General features: G+C 49.4%; 1 pseudogene; it reads left to right on the forward strand.

Moving 5' to 3' along the window:
- The first annotated feature begins 5906 nt into the window (after window positions 1–5906).
- LOC115200900 (poly(ADP-ribose) glycohydrolase-like) overlaps window positions 5907–9518 on the forward strand; it is a 14920-nt pseudogene continuing 11308 nt past the window's right edge.

Below are 9518 nucleotides of genomic sequence, written 5' to 3' on the forward strand. Positions count from 1 at the left end.
TTGAATAGATCTTTATTTATTAGTACAAAGAAAATGTGTATTTTTTTACCGTCACAATACCCAAACTGTTAACACACAATTCATGCAACCAACAGTCACAGAGAAGCACCAGGTAGGTCTCAGTGCATTACCATCTGGCTCAAACTGGGCTTGATGATTCAGCTTTCCACAGAAGCCCAATAGTTTTGTTTTGTTGGCCCCAAGTTGAAATGGTTCTCATATTTACAGGAGGAGCAATGTGATACTCTCACTACTTTGGGGCGGCAGGTAGCCTAGTGGTTAGAGCGTTGGACTTGTAACCGGAAGATTGCAAGATCGAATCTCCGAGCTGACACAGCTGTCAAGCTGAACAAGGCAGTTAACCCACTGCCTTGTTCCTAGGCTGTTATTGAAAATAAGCATTTGTTCTTAACTGACTTGCCTAGTTAAAACCTGTTGAGGACAGACGTTCCGCTAGCGGAACGCCTAGCCAATGGAACAGCGTGGCGCGAATTACAAAAACCTCAAAAATCCAATAATTTCAATTTCTCAAACATACGACTATTTACACAATTTTAAAGATGTGGAGGTTAGATGGGGAGGATGTGGAGGTTAGATGGGAGAGGATGTGGAGTTTAGATGGGGATGGGGAGGATGTGGAGGTTAGATGGGGATGGGGAGGATGTGGAGGTTAGATGGGGAGGATGTGGAGGTTAGATGGGGAGGATGTGGAGGTTAGATGGGGAGGATGTGGAGGTTAGATGGGGAGGATGTGGAGGTTAGATGGGGAGGATGTGGAGGTTAGATGAGGAGGATGTGGAGGTTAGATGGGGAGGATGTGGAGGTTAGATGGGGAGGATGTGGAGGTTAGATGGGGGAGGATGTGAAGGTTAGATGGGGAGGATGTGGAGGTTAGATGGGGAGGATGTGGAGGTTAGATGGGGAGGATGTGGAGGTTAGATGGGGAGGATGTGGAGGTTAGATGGGGAGGATGTGGAGGTTAGATGGGGAGGATGTGGAGGTTAGATGGGGAGGATGTGGAGGTTAGATGGGGGAGGATGTGGAGGTTAGATGGGGAGGATGTGGAGTTTAGATGGGGAGGATGTGGAGGTTAGATGGGGGAGGATGTGGAGGTTAGATGGGGGAGGATGTGGAGGTTAGATGAGGAGGATATGGAGGTTAGATGAGGAGGATGTGGAGGTTAGATGGGGAGGATGTGGAGGTTAAATGGGGAGGATGTGGAGGTTAGATGGGGAGGATGTGGAGGTTAGATGGGGAGGATTAGGGGAGGACGTGGAGGTCAGATGTTGGTTTGGGGTGGTGGTGTGGGGTTGGCTGAGGATAGGCTGGGGGGCTGTGTTCGTTGGGCTGTGGGAAGTGGCTGGGGGTGTGGTTTGTCTGAGGACAGCTGGGGGGCTGTGTTCGTTGGGCTGTGGGAAGTGGCTGGGGGTGTGGGTTGTCTGAGGACAGCTGTGGGCCTGTGTTCGTTGGGCTGTGGGAAGTGGCTGGGGGTGTGGTTTGTCTGAGGACAGCTGGGGGGCTGTGTTCGTTGGGCTGTGGGAAGTGGCTGGGGGTGTGGGTTGTCTGAGGACAGCTGTGGGCCTGTGTTCGTTGGGCTGTGGGAAGTGGCTGGGGTGTGGGTTGTCTGAGGACAGCTGGGGGGCTGTGTTCGTTGGGCTGTGTGGAGGGGCTGTGTTGGGTCTGGCTGTTTGTGATAGAGTCTCTGTTGCCCTCTCTCCCCAGGGACACAGACTGCTGGCTGGGACAAATGGCCTCCTGGGAGCCATCCCTGGTTCGCAATGCAATAAAGCACACTGCACTCTCTTAGTCCTTAGTCAGCCTCTCTCGCCCTGCTTCTGTCACTTCCTACCTCCAATCATCCATCCTTTACCCTGCATCCCTCTCCATCCATCACAGGTCATCTGTACACAGAACCAGTTTTGTGTGAAAGGTGAATGGAATCTCGCTCTAATAGCAGCATAGTTTCTACATGACCTGAGTGACAAAGGCTATACAAACTGTAAACAAACTGCAAACTCATGCTTTCTGGTTTCCCCTCCCTTGACAGTGGGCTATTAGGGGTGTATATACAGTCTCTGTTCACTTGCCAGCCGTGACGACTAGGCTGGGATGTCCTTCAGAGCACTCAGCCAGTCCACGAATACGCATCAGAGACAGGGTTTGTGAGGCAAACAGTAGAGAAGTCACTATGCATTGTTCCTAATGAGGAACCTTAAATCTTAACTTCTCTCTCTCCTGTCGACTTGGATTGATCTATATAGTTGACACTTATGTAACTGGCTCTCTCCTCTCTTCTCCTCTCCTCTTTTCTCCTCTCCTCTCTTCTCCTCTCCTCTCTTCTCCTCTCCTCTCCTCTCCTCTCCTCTCCTCTCCTCTCCTCTCCTCTCCTCTCCTCTCCTCTCTTCTCCTCTCGGAGCTCATTTTCTCTTGTGCTGTGTTGTGAGTCGAGGGGGAGAGGAGAGGAGACCAGGGCAGTGAGGCCAGTCATCATTACTCTGATGGAAAAAGATGAGAATTACATGATTTTCTCCTTGCAATGTTTTTGTGGATGGCTGAGTCTCATCTTAAGATGACAGCCTGGTAAAACCAGCCTCAACTCTCATCTAGTCATGTGATATAACCAGCCTCAACTCTCATCTAGTCATGTGATATAACCAGCCTCAACTCTCATCTAGTCATGTGATATAACCAGCCTCAACTCTCATCTAGTCATGTGATATAACCAGCCTCAACTCTCATCTAGTCATGTGATAAAACCAGCCTCAACTCTCATCTAGTCATGTGGTGTAACACCATAGTAATCTCTCTCTCTCTCTCTCTCTCTCTCTCCCTTTCTGCATCTTCTCTCTCTCTCTCAATTTAATTCAATTTGCTTTATTGGCATGATGTAACAATGTACATATTGTCAAAGCTTATTTTGGATATTTACAATATAAAAATAAATAAAATGAGAATCAAAATTGTCAACAGGACAACAGTAACAACAATAACCAAGGGTCAATATAACCATACATTCAACAATAACAATAAGCATACAGTAGAGGACATGTGCAGGTTGATTGGTCTGTCAGACACTGTCCCTCATCTTATGGCAGGCAGCAATGTAGTGCGCTGCCAACCCACAGCTCTCTGCGTCCTCCCCCAACAGGACAGGTAGCCTATCTCATCAGAGAGGTCTTTGAAACCTTGAATAAGGGTTTCAAATTTGGGAAAATGACACTAATTGTTTTATATTTTTGACATTTTGTCAGGAAATGCAGCTCCGTCTCAGGTTCTGCTGTTGTGCAGTGGTTGCACAGCCTTTCCTCTACAGGGAGCCAGGTTTTCCTGTGTCTACCCTTCTCAATGGCAAGGCTGTGCTCACTGAGCCAGTACTTTGTCAAGGTTTTTCTAATGTTTTGATCAGTAACCATGGTCAAATAGTTAGCCACGGTGTACTGTCGATTTAGGGCCAGATAGCACTGCATTTTGCTTTGTGTTTGTGCTTGTGTTTCCCAATAAGCAATGTAGTTTTGTTTTGACTGTAATTTGTTTTATTCTGATTGATTGGATGTCCTGGTCCCGAGGCTTCAGTGTGTTAGTAGAACAGGTTTGTGAACTCAGCCCCAGGACCAGCTGGATGAGGGTGCTGAGGCTTCAGTGTGTTAGTAGAACAGGTTTGTGAACTCAGCCCCAGGACCAGCTGGATGAGGGTCCTGAGGCTTCAGTGTGTTAGTAGAACAGGTTTGTGAACTCAGCCCCAGGACCAGTTGGATGAGGGTCCTGAGGCTTCAGTGTGTTAGTAGAACAGGTTTGTGAACTCAGCCCCAGGACCAGCTGGATGAGGGTCCTGAGGTTTCAGTGTGTTAGTAGAACAGGTTTGTGAACTCAGCCCCAGGACCAGCTGGATGAGGGTCCTGAGGTTTCAGTGTGTTAGTAGAACAGGTTTGTGAACTCAGCCCCAGGACCAGCTGGATGAGGGTCCTGAGGTTTCAGTGTGTTAGTAGAACAGGTTTGTGAACTCAGCCCCAGGACCAGCTGGATGAGGGGACTCTTTTCTTTGCTCAGCTCTTGGCATTGCAGGGCTTGTAATGATATGAGAGGGGGTCACTGTTGTTTCCATGGGGGAGATGAAGACAGTTAGAAACAGTATGGGCTGTAATAAAGCTGTCCCCTCGTGTGCTCGTTAGATCAGGTAGTGTTCCTGTGCGCGCATTTGTGTCTCCACAGATGAGCACATTTCCCTGGTCCTGGAAATGGCACGTCTCTTCCTCAAGGCTGGGGAAGATCTCCTCTGAGTAATATGGGGATTCTGAGGGGGGGATATATATTGCACAAAGGAACACATCATTTTCTGTCAGTACAAGTTATTTTTTCAGTTTTAACCAAATGTGATATTTGCCAATTTTGAGGGGATCAATTAGATTTTGTAGTTCGGATTTGTACCAAATGATCAGTTCTCCAGAGTCTCTGCCTCTATTGACAGAGCTGTGTTTCTGTGACGGCACAATGACCTCTCTGTAGCCTGTGGGACAGTGAGTGACAATATCAGCCTTACACCCTGTCTCCTGCAGAATGATGATGTCAACATCTTTAAGATTTTTGTTGAGCTCCAGTGTTAAACTCTTCAGTCTGAAGGTTGATGAGTTTAGGCCCTGAATGTTCCACATGCTAACTGATAGGTTTGATGAGTTTAGGCCCTGAATGTTCCACATGCTAACTGATAGGTTGATGAGTTTAGACCCTGAATGTTCCACATGCTAACTGATAGGTTGATGAGTTTAGACCCTGAATGTTCCACATGCTAACTGACAGGTTGATGAGTTTAGACCCTGAATGTTCCACATGCTAACTGATAGGTTGATGAGTTTAGGCCCTGAATGTTCCACATGCTAACTGATAGGTTGATGAGTTTAGACCCTGAATGTTCCACATGCTAACTGATAGGTTGATGAGTTTAGACCCTGAATGTTCCACATGCTAACTGATAGGTTGATGAGTTTAGACCCTGAATGTTCCACATGCTAACTGATAGGTTGATGAGGTTAGGCCCTGAATGTTCCACATGCTAACTGACAGGTTGATGAGTTTAGACCCTGAATGTTCCCACATGCTAAACTGATAGGTTGATGAGTTTAGACCCTGAATGTTCCACATGCTAACTGATAGGTTGATGAGTTTAGACCCTGAATGTTCCACATGCTAACTGATAGTGATTTCCATGTTGCATAAAGAAAGAATAGCAAGTCAGAAATACAGTAACTACTAACTACTAAGTTGTTAAGAGATAACACAGGATAACAGCTAACATTCTTTCTGTTATATATATAAATATTCCTATTCATTGAACAAGTAAATTCTAGTACAATAGGTGGTGTGTGTGTGGTGGGTGTGTGTGAGTGTGTGTGTGGTGTGTGTGTGTGTGTGTGTGTGTGTGTGTGTGTGTGTGTGTGTGTGTGTGTGTGTGTGTGTGTGTGTGTGTGTGTGTTTAGTGCAGATGTATTGGAGGAGCTGTTTAATCCTACAGGGTTCTCCTGTCCTCTGACGACCTCTGACGACCTCCGCGTAGCTGCGCTGGTCCTGCTGTTGGGCTCTGTGGAGTGGAGGGGGGCCAGGTCTGGGGCCGTGGGGCTTCCTCTCTGGTCTGGTAGAGGTGGTGGTCTGGTGTGGGTGGTAGTAGGCTGGGCCCGGTCCGGTCTGGTTAAGCCGATGGAAGTGGTGATGCTCTGGTGGTGGGTGGGGCCTGTGGGGTGCACTGGGTCTGGTGTGGCGTTGAAGGGGCCTGGGGCACCTTGGTGGTGCAGTGGTCTGGTAGGGGTCTCTGGGGGGTCCTCTGTCCAGTGCGGCATTGGGGTGTTTGTCTACCAAGTGCCACGTCCTTTAGAGACTTGGCAAACATCCCCTACTGTCTGCTTCCTCAGGTGGAAATGGTCGTGCAGATGCTCTGGGGTGATTGTTGGGTGGTGAGCAACGTGCACGTTCGGGAGGTAGGCCACACCCTCTGGTGATTGTCAAGCGTTGACTTTCTGAATGGTACGGGGATGAAAGTCTTTGCGGGGCAGCAGAGTGGAGATGGTGATGTGGGAGTTGGGGAACCACTCAGAGGCCCTCTCTGCTACTCTGTTGACCAGGCTGCCTACTCTCTCCTGCTCCTCTCTGCTACTCTGTTGACCAGGCTGCCTACTCTCTCCTGCTCCTCTCTGCTACTCTGTTGACCAGGCTGCCTACTCTCTCCTGCTCCTCTCTGCTACTCTGTTGACCAGGCATGCCTACTCTCTCCTGCTCCTCTTCTGCTACTCTGTTGACCAGGCTGCCTACTCTCTCCTGCTCCTCTCTGCTACTCTGTTGACCAGGCTGCTACTCTCTCCTGCTCCTCTCTGCTACTCTGTTGACCAGGCTGCCTACCTCTCCTGCCCTCCTCTCTGCTACTCTGTTGACCAGGCTGCCTACTCTCTTCTGCTCCTCTCTACTACTCTGTTGACCCAGGCTGCCTACTCTCTCCTGCTCCTCTCTACTACTCTGTTGACCAGGCTGCCTACTCTCTCCTGTCCTCTCTGCTACTCTGTTGACCAGGCTGCCTACTCTCTCTGCTCCTCTCTACTACTCTGTGACCAGGCTGCCTACTCTCTCCTGCTCCTCTCTTCTACTCTGTTGACCAGGCTGCCTACTCTCTCCTGCTTCCTCTCTGCTACTCTGTTTGACCAGGCTGCCTACTCTCTCCTGCTCCTCCTTGCTACTCTGTTGACCAGGCTGCCTACTCTCTCCTGCTCCTCCACTACTACTCTGTTGACCAGTGCCTACTCTATCCTGCTCCTCTCTACTACTCTGTTGACCAGGCTGCCTACTCTCTCCTGCTCCTCTCTACTACTCTGTTGACCAGGCTGCCTACTCTCTCCTGCTCCTCTCTACTACTCTGTTGACCAGGCTGCTACTCTCTCCTGCTCCTCTCTGCTACTCTGTTGACCAGGCTGCCTACTCTCTCCTACTCCTCTCTGCTACTCTGTTGACCAGGCTGCCTACTCTCTCCTGCTCCTCTCTGCTACTCTGTTGACCAGGCTGCCTACTCTCTCCTGCTCCTCTCTGCTACTCTGTTGACCAGGCTGCCTACTCTCTCCTGCTCCTCTCGCAGGTTGTTGGTGCCAGTGTGAATAATAACGTGGCCTGGTGTGCCAAAGTCAGGCTGGGACAGGATGAGGAGTGCATCCTGTGTTTTTGGGCACCATATTTTGCACACCTTGTGTTGGGGGAAGAGTTTATCTTCTTGGATGAATTTCCCATTTGAGTCAATGAGGATGGCCACCTCAGTGGGTTTTACCAGATTAGTGCGTTTACAGTCTGGGGCTGGGGTACACAGGGCTGTGTGTACATGAGGGGTGTGTGGGGGTGGAGTACACAGGGCCTGTGTACATGGAGGGGTCTGTGGGGGGTGTGTCAGGGGGGGCCAGAGAGCTTCTCTCTGTAGTAGGTGTCTCCATGGAGCCTCCTTGTTGACTGGGGGTGTGGGGTAAAAGTGTTGTCGGTATGGGGGGGGATTGGGGTAAAAGGTGGGTCAGTGGGGTTGTTAGGGGTGGTGAGGGGCTGCAGCTTCTCTCTGGGAGTTCCTCTACAGTCTATTCTCTGTGCTGTAGCCCCCTCTGATGACAGACAACTCCTTTACCATCTCCTCCTTTACCTGCACCAGCTCTCTCCTCATGGTGGCCTTTACCTCCTCCAGAGCTGTGGTAAGGCCTCTCTCATCATGGTGGCCTTTACCTCCTCAAGAGCTGTGGTAAGGCTCTCTCCTCATGGTTGGCCTTTACCTCCTCCAGAGCTGTGATAAGGCTCTCTCCTCATGGTGGCCTTTACCTCCTCAAGAGCTGTGATAAGGCTCTCCTCCTCATGGTGGCCTTTACCTCCTCAAGAGCTGTGATAAGGCTCTCTCCTCATGGTGGCCTTTACCTCCTCCAGAGCTGTGGTAAGGCTCTCTCCTCATGATGGCCTTTACCTCCTCAAGAGCTGGGATAAGGCTCTCTCTTCATGGTGGCCTTTACCTCCTCAAGAGCTGTGGTAAGGCTCTCTACTCATGGTGGCTTTACACTCCTCAGAGCTGTGGTAAGGCTCTCTCCTCATGGTGGCCTTTACCTCCTCAAGAGCTGTGGTAAGGCTCTCTCCTCATGGTGGCCTTTACCTCCATCAGAGCTGTGGTAAGGCGCTCTCCTCATGGTGGCCTTTACCTCCTCAGGAGCTGTGGTAAGGCTCTCTCTCACCTCCTGGACAGAGTTCTTCAGCTGGGTTCTTGCACTGGTTGATCTGGTCCTGTAGAAGCTCTGTGTCTGGGCTGGAGGTGGTGTAGCTGGGGGGCTGCTCCTTCAGCTCAGTAACCCATACCTCTAACAGAGCCAGCCTGTCTCTCAGCAGGCTGATGGTAGTGTGGTCTTGGCTCTGGTGGTTGTAGGCAGGCAGGGGGGAGGATAGTCCTGCTGTTGGGGTGCCCTGAGGTGAGGGGAGAGGTCGGGGGTACTGTCCTTTCTTTTTTGCTTTCTGCCATCTTCGTTAGGGTGGGGAAGTCCTGAACAAAGGAGCTGAATGCAGCCTCACTGCCCTGAGACCCATGATAGTGCCGTTTCTGATACATGTTTACCGTCAGAAACCTGTTTTCCTGGTCCTTATCGCTGTCCGCAAAAATGTGGATTTGCTTTCCCTTGCAGATGCTTTCTTTGTTGTATAGCTGAAATGCCTGGTTACAGCTGTATGGCCAGGCAGTAGTGTGGTCTGTGTAAAATAACAGGTTTGTAACAGTCCTGTTTTGTGAGCAGTCAGGAAAACAAGTTTCTGGGTTCTCCTCAGAATTCTGTGTTTATAAAATTGATTCTTTCCCTTCCTTGATTTGATTTCTGGGGTATAAAAGAAAAAGGGGGGAAAGTCTCAGTCTCTGCGGTTGCTGTTGCTGCTAGCGCTGCCTCAGTGGCCATGATGCTATGGTTACCACCAGTAAACAGTTGGAGCTAGACGGTAAGCTAGCTGATAGATTTGAATTTGGCTAGCTACCACGATGAAGATTGGTCTTTTAACTCACTCTCTGTCAATCTTTTCCTCCTGTGTTGATCTTCAGTTGTACAATTTGATTACTTATACATTTTTTTTGCTAATTTAATCGTGTCAATCTCGCTCTTAACAACCAGAAAGTTATAACAAGTCAGGAGCTGTTCTTCTGCATGACTTCTCTCTCTCTGCATATCTCTCTCCCTTTCTGCATCTCTCTTTCTCTCTCTCCATATCTCTCTCCCTTTCTGCATCTCTCTCTCCACATCTCTCTCCCGTTCTGCATCTCTCTCTCACCATATCTCTCTCCCTTTCTGCATCTTTCTTTCCATATCTCTCTCTATTTCTGCATCTCTCTATCTCCATCTCTCCATATCTCTCTCCCTTTCTGCATCTCTCTCTCTCTCCATCACAGGAGGTTTTTGGCAACTTAATTGTGGAGGACAGGCTCGTGGCAATGCCCGGAGCGGAATAAGTGGAATGCCATGTAATTCACTCCGTTAAAGCCATTATTATGA

The sequence above is a fragment of the Salmo trutta genome, chromosome 10 (assembly GCF_901001165.1).
Source record: "Salmo trutta chromosome 10, fSalTru1.1, whole genome shotgun sequence".
Taxonomy (NCBI): domain Eukaryota; kingdom Metazoa; phylum Chordata; class Actinopteri; order Salmoniformes; family Salmonidae; genus Salmo; species Salmo trutta.